Source organism: Ictalurus punctatus, chromosome 1 (assembly GCF_001660625.3).
Source record: "Ictalurus punctatus breed USDA103 chromosome 1, Coco_2.0, whole genome shotgun sequence".
NCBI lineage: Eukaryota > Metazoa > Chordata > Actinopteri > Siluriformes > Ictaluridae > Ictalurus > Ictalurus punctatus.
Window position 1 is genome coordinate 1973720 of NC_030416.2, and position 11855 is coordinate 1985574.

Genomic DNA, 11855 nt, shown 5'->3' on the forward strand with positions numbered 1-11855 from the left:
GAAAATATATGCATGGACCAGGACTTTGTTCTCCCAAACCAGGGAGTCCTGGCAACCCTGGACAACATCCTTGTATACATTGTAGGTTGGGTGGTTAGGAAGGCACTACTGAAAGTCTCATGCTCCACCTGCAGGGTGGCACTCATGACTTCAGGACCACCTCCAAGATACAGCTCCTCATACTACTTTATTCGGTTGAAGACCAATGGAGAACTTATTATGCCACCTGAGGGAGTCGTTCCCATAGTGAGAGCTGGGGAAATGCATCTCAGAGAACTGACACCAATGTCCTACCAAATGGCATGGAAATGGCATGGCAGACCATGCTGCTGAAACTCAAGATGACACTGACAATCATACCATCTACCTGATCAGGCTTCTGGTAGAAATATTCTGCACTCTAAGACATGATCACATTGCCCGCCTTCAGAACCTTGGATTAAATCAATCAGAGACAGAGACAGACCCTGAATAGGACTGTGATCTTTCTAAGACAGTGAACTGTATATACACTAATTTAAATGATGGGTTTTACATCCATATTTGCATGTGAGTACTGATCAGATGAATATCACAATACAACTTGGTTTCATTTAACAATATGAACATGAAAATAAAAATGTGATTAATAAAATAGCTAAAGGTAGTCTGTAAAGTCACATGGAAGGTTGTATCACAAGGTAGTGCCTGAGAAATGTGTGGGATTTTTGTCTGAATGTTTTGAATCTATTGCTTATTAACCAACCCTGAAGGTTTGTATTACATAAGTTAGTCTCTTTGCTGAGGTCCTTGAAGTATATACAGACATTCTGTAATCATTTCCCCCCCTCCATTTTCAGTTATTCATTGTCATGCAAAAAAAAATTTTTTCATTACAAATCATATCAGTAATGGATAATTTTATAAAATGCACATTAATAACGGTATGTATAAATACTGATTTATATTTATACATATATTAATAATAGTTATTATATGTACATTTTAATTGAATGGTCAAGAGACTGCTTGATTAGAATGAATGGGAATAAAATTCTGCAGATTAAACCTCCATGTCTCTATGAATCACTGAGCAAGATGGCGGCCAGGAATCCCTCGTGGCGACCCCTACGGCCATTTCAGTGTTTACACCCTTGTCCAATAAAGAGCCATTCATCAGGGACTCCCATGACCCCTGACGTCACCTTCTGCCGCCCCACCCGCTCCAGTTTCGCTCGCGTGCTGCCAGTCCGCCCTCTCTCGTGATTCCTCAGTCAAGCCCCTTGGGCTTCCTCCACGCGCAGACAGAGGGAGATTCTGATTGGTCAGTTTGAGACTCTATCCACCCCCACACATACACACAAAAATTAAAATAAATAATAATGGAAGAAAAAAAAAGAGAGAGACCTCGCATACCGTAAAACGTTTTAAAGGTCCGTTATCTGAGCACGAGGAACTAACACAGTTGGTTAACCCTGTGTAAAGTTCTGTTTGTGGTTCCTTTTCAATTAGCGGTTACAGTACCAGTAATTGAAGCTACCGGTTTCTCGAAAAAGATATTTTAAAAAATAAATAAATAAAAAACCGACTTGTTTTTGGTTTTCATTTGAGAAGACAGTAGAGATAAGGGTAGGATGTGGACGCAGTGAACTCACCCCGCACTCACCGTGAACACGGATTTAACGCTAACGGACTACCTGAGAATCAATTTTTCATCGTAGAGTCACTTTGGGCGGATTTAACGGAGATTTATTCGGTCTATTTGACAGATTTCCAACACTGGACCACCGCCTTCCCAGAGGCTCGTGACCAAAGTAAGTAAAACGATGGTTAATAATTACCGTTATTTTAAACTTTCGAATAAAAAGTACACCAACACGTGCGTCGATGAGCGTGCAGTACAGGCGCGCGCGTGACGTAAACATCAGTTAGTCAGCTACAAAACTTCCAGTGACAACGTTAGCTTTCTTAGCTAGCTAGCTCGCGTTTAAATCGACAAAAATATTAAACATCATATAAAACACATACACATAAAGGATACTCGATTTAGAAGCATTTGTGTGACGGTTAACGCCTGCAGAGTTATTTTATTTATGCAAATCTCTCACACACACTTGCTTGACTGGATTCACTCCCCCAAATAGACTTCGTAAATGGCTCCCTGTTTGAGAAGTAGTGCACCTTGTATAAAGAGTAGGGACCTTTTCTTCTTTTCTTTTTTTTAAACACCTAGTGCACTAGTTAACGGGTGGAAATTATTTAATACTGTGTGTATGTGTGTGTCTACTAAATTGTAGTGCACTTGTTTAAGAATTAAGGAATTGAGTCCTTAATGACTCCCTAATAAGTAGGACGTTTAGTGCACTAGGTAGGTTACACACTTGATATAGTGCATGAGTTGTGTATCAAATGACTGTAGGCAGCTGAATCCTAAATGATTCACAAATCGATTTGATTCCTAAATGACTCCCTATTGGAGAATGTAGGGAGTTGAATCCAAAATGATTCACAAATTGATTTGATTCCTAAATGACTCCTTGTTGGAGAATGTAGGGAGCTGAATCCTAATCCAGTTGGCTGGGAAGTCAAATCTGGACTGTGTTGGTTTACTCCACAACCTACTTCGGTGCACTATTTAAGATACAAGTGTGTTTCGAACGAACAAATGCAGTTTACAATCCAACACTGGAGTCCTACTAATGTCACTCCGGGAATGACCAAATACAGGTACACGAGTTGCCTTTTATTTTACCTCAGGTTGTTAGATGATGCTAATTTTGCCTTTTATTTTATCTCAGGTTGTTCAATTATTGCTTCTAATTCAGTGCATCATTTTTTTTAATGTCCTGCTAGCACTTAACTTTGGTGTACCTTCCTGACAGTTTGATAGCTAGAGTGGTTCTAGCTTATCATCTAAACACCTATAGTATTGTGATCCGGCCTTACTGTGTGGGAGACATGAAGGAATAATTGTTTGTGTGTGTGCGTTTGAACTAAAACACACTACAACAGCGGAAAGCACAAGCTGTCGTGGACCTATTTCTTTAAGTGGAATCACTCCCCTTAGCATTGACTTCTGATTGGTAATTAGCCATATGCATTGATATGTTGTTTGCTCTTGCTGGTTAATACACGAGTTAACTTTACCTCCGAGTGTCTCCTTTATTTTTCTAAGTTATAGTCTAACACAAAGACACAACAAATTGACGATGAGTAAATTACGAACCTGTATATCGCTGGATACACGGTTATGAGATGTCAGATGGTCTCCGGAGGAAAAGAGGAGAGGATTAGTGAATCACACAGGCAGTCACTGCTAGAGAAAGGGTTGCGTGAGTAATGTTAATAGTGCATGGCAAGCGGTAAAAGACGCTAATAAGCTAACGTGGAATTAACACAGTGGCCTTCGTCGGGAAAATAGATGAGTTCGACAGCGCTAATGAAGACTGGGAGGCGTATATTGAAAGGGTTGAACTGTATTTTGAAGCTAACGATGTGGATGCAGAGAAGAAAGTTTCTGTACTCCTTAGTCTCATGGGGGCTAAAACGTACAATCTTTTACGCAACCTAGCAACCCCTGCAAAGCCAGCAAGCAAGACATTCAAACAAATTGTTGACATCTTACAAGGTCACTTGAACCCCAAGCCACTAGTGATAGCAGAAAGATTCATATTTCACAAAAAAAACAGTCAAGGGAGAAGAGCATTTCTGAATACATGGCAGAACTACGCAGACTTTCACAGCATTGTGACTTCAAAGAGGGACTTTCTGATACATTAAGGGACAGGCTGGTATGTGGGATGCATTGTTTGAGCACACAGAAGAGGCTATTGTCAGAAAAAGACCTGGACTTAGAAAAAGCACTGGCCATTGCCATTTCAATGGAAACATCAACCAAGGATGCATCGGCGCTATGAAAGAAGTGTGTAGAAAATGAAATGCACAAAATGTCCCTAAGCGGTGCAAAAACGCAGAAATGTTATAGATGTGGTAAATCCTCTCATGATACAAATGATTGTTGGTTCAAGGAAAAAGTCTGTAGAAAGTGTCACAGACAAGGCCACATAGAAAGAGTGTGAAAAACAGACAAAAAGCACGGTCAACAAGGAAAACCAGGTAAAGACAAAGGTTTCAAATACAAAACTACACAAGTGCACAAAGTGTCTGAATGTGAAAACATATCAGAGAGCACTGGCTCTGACGAAGATGACCTGTCATGCCTAGAACTGCATAGCATGACTGAAACGGACAGGAAAATTATATGGATAACAACAAATGTGTCTGGTGTAAAACTGAAAATGGAGCTGGATACAGGCTCAGCTTTGTCTGTAAATTCTGAAGCTGTCTACAACAGATTGTTTTTCAAGCTACCGTTAGAAAAGCCCTCAGTCATGTTAAAGACGTACACAGGCGAAAAGGTGTCTCCTAAAGGAAAACTGAAGGTAGATGTCACATATGGTGGCAAAACACAGCAGCTGGAGCTTTATGTGTTGAAAAGTGGAGGACCAGGTCTTTTTGGATGGGAGTGGTTGAGAAAAATCTAGCTTCTCTGGCATACCATCAAAGCCCTCAGCATATCATCAACAGGTCTTAACAGCACTAACTGTAGCTCTAACCAAAGATTGTCGCAGCTCCTGAATGCTAATGCAAAAGTGTTTGAAAAGGGCACTGGTAAACTTAAAGGCATGAAGGCGAAAATTGAATTAAATGAAACAGTGATGGTGAGATTTCATAAAGCACGTCCATTGCCCTATGCACTATGTCCTAAAGTAGATGCTGAACTTCAAAGCTTGGAGGCATCTGCCATTCTGTCCAAGGTTGACTGGAGTGATTGGGCTACACCCATCATGCCGATAATCAAGAAAGGCAAAGGTGGAGGTGTTCACATATGCGAGGACTTCAAAGTGAGCATTAACTCTGTACTGCACACTGTGCAGTACCCCCTGCCACGAATTGAAGATATTTTCTCATCTCTGGCAGGAGGGGAGAAGTTTTCAATGGTTGACTTGTCACAGGCATATCTCCAAATGGAAGTTGAGGAGTCAAGCAGGAAGTACCTAACCATCAACACTCATAAGGGACTGTACCAGTACAATCGTCTTGTGTTCAGTGTTGCATCGGCTCCAGCCATGTGGCAAAAAGCAATGGATCAGGTTCTTCAAGATATACCAGGGACACAGTGTTGTCTTGACGACATAATTGTGACAGGCAAGAATGATGAAGAACATCTCCAAAACCTCAGCAAAGTGCTTACCAGGCTAAATGTGTATGGTCTACGGACAAAGAAAGAGAAGTGTGAGTTTTTCAAGAGTGAAATCTCATATTATGGACATGTCATTGACAAACATGGCTTACACAAATAACAAGAGAAAGTTGAAGCTGTGCTGCAGGCACCTAGACTGGAAAACGTGTCACAACTTAGATCATATTTGGGCCTTGTAAACTATTATCACAAATTTCTCCCAAATCTTGCTACGGTGCTGCACCCACTTAATGCACTGTTACAGATAGCAACAAAATGGGAGTGGTCAGAAAAATGTGAGAAAGCATTCAAAGAGACAAAAAGACTGATAACCTCCGATGAACTCCTTACCCACTATGACCCATCATGACCCATCAGACTGGCATGTGATGCGTCTCCTTATGGCATTGGTGCCGTTTTATCGCACACTATGGACGATGGATCTGAGCGTCCGATTGCATTCGCTTCAAGATCACTGACGAGTGCAGAACGCAATTATGCACAGATCGATCGAGAGGCCCTTAGTCTAGTATGGGGCATAAAGAAGTTCCATCACTACCTTTATGGCCAAAAGTTCATCTTAGTGACAGACCACCAGCCCCTTGTGTCCATCTTCAACCCCAGGAAGGGTATTCCGGTGATGTCAGCCACACGGTTACAACGTTGGGCACTTTTCTTGGCAACCCATTCCTACGACATAGAGTTTAAAGGTACCAAGATGCACAGTAACGCTGATGCTTTGTCACGCCTTCCACTGTCTACAACTGAGGAAGAAAAGCTTTCCACTCAGGGTCCAGAGGAAGTGTTCCATACAGCACTGGTGGACCAGCTGCCGGTAACAAACGCAGAGATACGAAAAGAAACGCGGAATGATCCGACACAGTCAAAAGTGTATGACCTCACCATACAGGATTGGCCAGCTCATGGAAATGTTATGTTCCCAGAGTTTTCAGTGAGACGTGAGCAATTGTCTGTGTGCCAAGGGACTCTGATGTGTGGCTCTCGTGTTATAGTTCCTGCTAAGTTCCATACTAGAGTGTTGGAGAACCTACATGAGGGTCACCTGGGTACAGTCAAGATGAAAAGCCTCACTCAAAGCTATGCGTGGTGGCCGGGAATAGATAGACAGATCGAGGATCTCACAAAATCCTGTTCAGGATGTCGTAGCATTCAAAATGTACCTTCTCAGACACCCTTACATCCGTGGGAGTGGCCGTCTGCACCATGGCAAAGGGTGCATATTGACTTTGCCAGGCCATTCATGAATTCCATGTTTCTAATAGCTGTGGACGCTCATTCAAAGTGGCCCGAGGTCATACCAATGAAATCTACCACCTCAGAAAAGACTATTTCTTTTTGAGGAGTATCTTCTCCAGAAACAGCCTACCTGAGCAAATTGTGAGTGACACCGGACCACAGTATATTTCAGACGAATTCAGACTTTTCATGTAGAGAAGTGGCATTAATCACACCACCCAGCTACAAATGGGTTAGCTGAATGGTTTGTCCAAGCATTCAAAAAGTCCATTAAAGCCATGGAGAAAGAGGACATTCCTCTGCAACATAAGGTGGACAACTTCCTTTTTGTATACCGGAACTCTGTGCATGCAACAACAAACCAGACGCCTGCAGTGCTGTTCATGAACAGACAACTGAGATCTCGCTTTGACCTTCTAAAACCTAACTTGCGACGGGAAGTGCACAATAAACAGTTCAGCCAGTGGACAGGTAAAGCAGCAAGGAGTTTTGATGTTGGACAGCAAGTTTTAGCTCGTGATTATCGAGAGAACAAGTGGACACCTGGGCGGATAGCCACGAGAGCTGGACCACTGATGTACAAAGTGGACGCTGGAGAGCATACGTGGAGACGTCATGTTGATCAAATACTGGATGCTCAGCCAAAGAAGACCCCTGAACAGTCTGCATTCAGTAAACCAGACATAGTGTGTCCACCAGACTTATCACTTGATTCTGATCGTGACACTCACAAATGTATGACACCTGCAACAGAAACAGTCTCCCTTGAAAGAACCCTTATGTTACTCCACAGATATAGAGGCGCTACCCTGAAAGGAGCAGGGCGCCACCCAAAAGACTGGATCTGTAAAGAACCGACTTGGTATATATAGTTATAACCATAGTAGTTATAGTTTGTATCATAGACTGTTATAGTCATAGACTGTTTAAAAACAAGATTTGCAGAGACCAAATTATAATGTTTTATTTTCTATTCATATGCGTTGCATACATCTAAAAGGGGAGGAGTGTAGTGTATAGAGTGGACCTATTTCTTTAAGTGGAATCACTCCCCTTAGCATTGACTTCTGATTGGTAATTAGCCATGCACATTGATATGTTGTTTGCTCTTGCTGGTTAATACAGGGGTTAACTTTACCTCCGAGTGTCTCCTTTATTTTTCTAAGTTGTAGGCTAACACAAAGACACAACACACACAAATCAGATACAGTGGATTCTTTCTCTCTCTCTCTCTCTCTCTCTCTCTCTCTCTCTCTCTCTCTCTCTCTCCCTCTCTCTCTCTCTATTTTTCTTCCTTGGGATAAGTCCTGCTGTTCTCTCTCTCTCTCTCTCTCTCTCTCTCTCTCTCTCTCTCTCTCCCTCTCTATTTTTCTTCCTTGGGATAAGTCCTGCTGTTCTCTCTCTCTCTCTCTCTCTCTCTCTCTCTCTCTCTCTCTCTCTCTCTCTCTCTCTCTCTTTCTCTCAGGCTCAGTGGATCAGCAGTGTGAGCTAACGTGTCGGCCAGTCGGCTATTGTTTTTACGTTCGTCATTCGGAGCGAGTGAGAGACCGAAACCCGTGTGTTGATAACACCCCCAATGATATGTGCGTGGGAGGCCGATGCCTGGTAAGAACACATCACACACACACACACACACACACACACACTTATTTTACTCATCCAAGCTATAATTTACTGATTAGTGTCAAGCAAAGACACATAATATAATCTCTCTGTCTCTCTCTTTCTCTTTAGCTTCCTCTCAGAGTGAGGGGTGTGATGGCATGCTTGGCTCGGGTGTGGTGTGTGATTGGTGCAGCATTTGTGTGTGTGGGAGGCTGATGCCTGGTAAAAACACATCTCGCGCGCACACACACACACACACACACACTAACGCTAATCTTGTCTGACTTCTATTTCGTGAACGGTCTTTCGTTCTTTCTTTTTCCTTTTGTCATCCCTCTTTCTCTATCATTCTTTCTCTCCTTTTCCGTTTATTGTGTATGTCACTCTCTCATCTTTTTTTCCTTCTCGCATTCTCTTCTTTTTTTTTTCTTCTTTTTTTTTTAAACCCTTTCTTTCTATCCCTACCTCTCAATACCCTGCCCAGGGTCAAAGGTCAGCGACAGGGCAGCCGACTCTCCAGCCAATCGCGTCCCGGACCAACGTTGAGGAAGTGAATATACACTAACATTTCAATAGCTCTGTTTTGTTAGCCACTTTAGCATCACAGCTCCAGTGCAAACATGTCTCTGCTGATCAACTACGTCTGGGGTAAAACGTAAATTGTGTGCCCTTCTTTTCTAATCTTTTTTCTTTTTTTAAAAAATCTTTTGCTTTTTCTCAAAGTGAGAACTTTTTTTAAAATCCAGTATGTTTGTTTTGTTTTAAAAGCACTAGAATTTTCTGCATTTCTATGGCAACCTGGATGCCAAACTAAACCTACAATGATGAAGGTGCCTTTAATAAAGAAAATTAGATTTGTGCCCATTTTGCTCATAAACTATCAGTACACCTGATTTTGTTCACATTCCTATCTATACAAGTACACTACATAGGGGAAGACATAATACGCTTACACTCTGTCAAGTGCACTAGATGTCCAATAGCCATGCATGACTTGCCATAATTCAGTTATTCAGTTAAATAATGCCTCCTACACCCTATCTAGGGCACTATACATACAGCTACGAGTCAGCCATATTTGATTCCAGCGCGCTTGTGCAGGAAGTATGGAGCTAAATCCCAAAATGTTTCATATTAGACGTGTAGTGCACTACATAGGGTGCAGCAATTTTCATACCTCATAAGTGCAACTATTTGGGGAGCAGGGACCTTAAATACATTGGGGCAGAGCTACACTTTCTATACATTTTGCACTACATCGGCTGCCATTATTTTTCTTCTAATCCTCTAGTTGACATATAGTGCACTATGTAAGGGGTATTATTTCATTCCCTGTGAAATGCATGAATTTCTTTGCAGTGCACTTTATGGGATTAAAGAAAAAAAAAAGAAATGGCACCCCATGTAGTGCACTATATAGAATTTTAGCTCTGCCTTAACATGGAGGTGCACTTTATATGAAATAATAACACCTACTCCCTGTGTAGTCCACTAAATGTCCACGAGGGAACTATGGATTCTGATCATTACTCCCTGTGCACTACTTAGGATAAATAAATTTGTTTAAAAAAAGAATACAAATGGAAAATACAACAAGGCTGTTTAAACACAACAAGGCTGTAGTAGAAGTTTTTCTGTTCTGCGTGATGACATTTAATTTCCCAGACAACCTCTGTAGTCCTATTTAGCCACTTGTTAGCAACAGTCTTTTTCAAGACGTGTAAAAGCTTTTGAAAAAAATCCTGAGTGGGGTAGTACTTGTAGCAATGTGGCTCGTTTCGCAACAACTATGCCACCCCGAGAAAATGGGGAAAATAACCCAAATAAAGACACACAAGTACGTTCCACTTAGAACAGGTAAGAGGCATGGGTTTCCATACAAAAATACATTTTATTTTGAAGTTAAAAAGACTGGCCAAGAATTATAAAAAATAAAATAAATAAAAAAACAGCAACCAACACAATCAGGCATTGGTCAAATAAAACAGTCACAAGAAGAAATTAACAATAATCATAGGAGAGCTGAGGCTTCCTGAAGGGCAGGCTAGTACGATAGCACCAGCTGTACAAACGGGAAAAGAACCCCACTAATCAGAATCATACCCACAAAAATTCACTGCAAATAAATACAGCAGTAATAACGACCCTTAATAAAGCAAAGCCTAAGGTGCAGCAAAGAACCCCCCCAGCCTCAGGAAGCACTCAGCTCCTACAAGGAGGAGAAAAAAAAACACAGTCAATTACAATATGCTCAGAGCAGACAAACAAAAGAATAAAACAAAACAAAGACAAACTTATTGTCACATAAACACAGACATAACCCCGAGCTCAAACTGATTACAGGTAGCAAGTTTACCAAGACTGACCAAAACCAGCAGAATTGATAAAGACTGTTACAACAATTGAGTTCAATAAAACTGATCTTAGTGACAATAACAAACATAAGTAAAAGCAAAACAAACTGAAGCAGCAAAACCAAACAGAATCAAGCAGCAACATGGCTCCACGAGTGAGGGGGACGAGCTATACTGCAATGACCACATCTCACTCAGCCCGCCTAAATGCATGCAAAATCGGGGACCCTAAGAACAAACGGGTGTTACAACCTCAATTTGGAAAGCATGCAAACTCATTTAGCTCAAGTAATAGAACTAAACAATTTACCTACCGTGATCCGATGGCACATACGAAAATCTTGATAGCTTCTTTAATAGTTGTGACGGCAACAGCTGGCGCTCCGACTGGAGCTACGTTAAACTACCGTGCTACAAAGATGGGAGCCTTGACGGCACACCACACCTGCAGTCTCGGTAGCTTAAGGTTACGCTAAACAAGTAAATTGCATGGTAAGTAGACAAAGCTAGCATCAAACAGCTAAGCATCAAAGCTAAAAACGCATACCTCTGTAGTCCATAGCAACGAAAGGAAGGGACAGGTATTTGACCATGACGCATTCTGGGAGGCATAAACAACCACTTGTATACTGTGGTAGGGAGAGAGCCCATTGGCCACGTAGTTAATAAGGGTGACGTTTTAACCACGACACACACGTCACTACATACTGATGTATTTTATGGTGTAGTGTAAAACATGAACATATATTGAGCTTGTGTTAACCACAGACCTTATTTCAGGCATTTAACCAAAAAACCCATTCAAAGCCCAACTGACTTCGAAATGAAGGATGTCAAGTGCACAGGAAAATTAAGTCGAGATCACGAGAAAACAACAGGGAAAAAAAGGAATAATGCATGGCCGCTTAGGGCTTCCGTACTATGCAGGGGGCTATGGAACAATTTGAAATGCAGCCTGATTACTGTATAGCTAGCTAAAGAATCAAAATGGGGCCAATCCCCAATGCTTAGACATGGGACTGGTTTCGAAACGTTTTCCGTATTGGCATTTGTACTCGGACTTGTCTTGGTCTCGGGCAGTGGTCTCCCTAAATACAGTCTTGGTCTAAACCGAGGACTCTGTATTTCAAGTGGGCTCATTTGAATAAAATCATATATTAAAATCAATTTTAACAAAGGCTTTTCATACTGTTTTCCGTTTGCCTGACTTCTTCATGTTACTTTCTGAAAACTGAGGTTGTATCACGTAGGAATCACGTTGTTAGGATTTAGCCCTCATCACGGTACTGAGACAGTGCTGGTTAAAGTGGTAAATGACTCACTAAAGACTTCTAATCAGGGTGGTCTCCTTGCATGTGTTGCCCGACCTTAACGCAGATTTGATACCGTAGATCACGATATTCTATCAAGATAGACTA

At 41.6% G+C, this 11855-nt stretch overlaps 1 long non-coding RNA gene across 2 annotated transcripts; it reads left to right on the forward strand.

Moving 5' to 3' along the window:
- Positions 1-1121: 1121 nt before the first annotated feature.
- On the forward strand, positions 1122-11214 carry LOC108277662 (uncharacterized). Of its 2 annotated transcripts, XR_001815159.3 has the most exons (5): positions 1122-1303; positions 1749-1793; positions 7944-8083; positions 8213-8305; positions 8568-11214. It is a non-coding gene; the product is annotated as an uncharacterized LOC108277662 (long non-coding RNA). The 2 variants fall into 2 exon arrangements; XR_001815149.3 differs by lacking the exon at positions 1122-1303 and having other exon boundaries at positions 1347-1793.
- Positions 11215-11855: the final 641 nt, after the last annotated feature.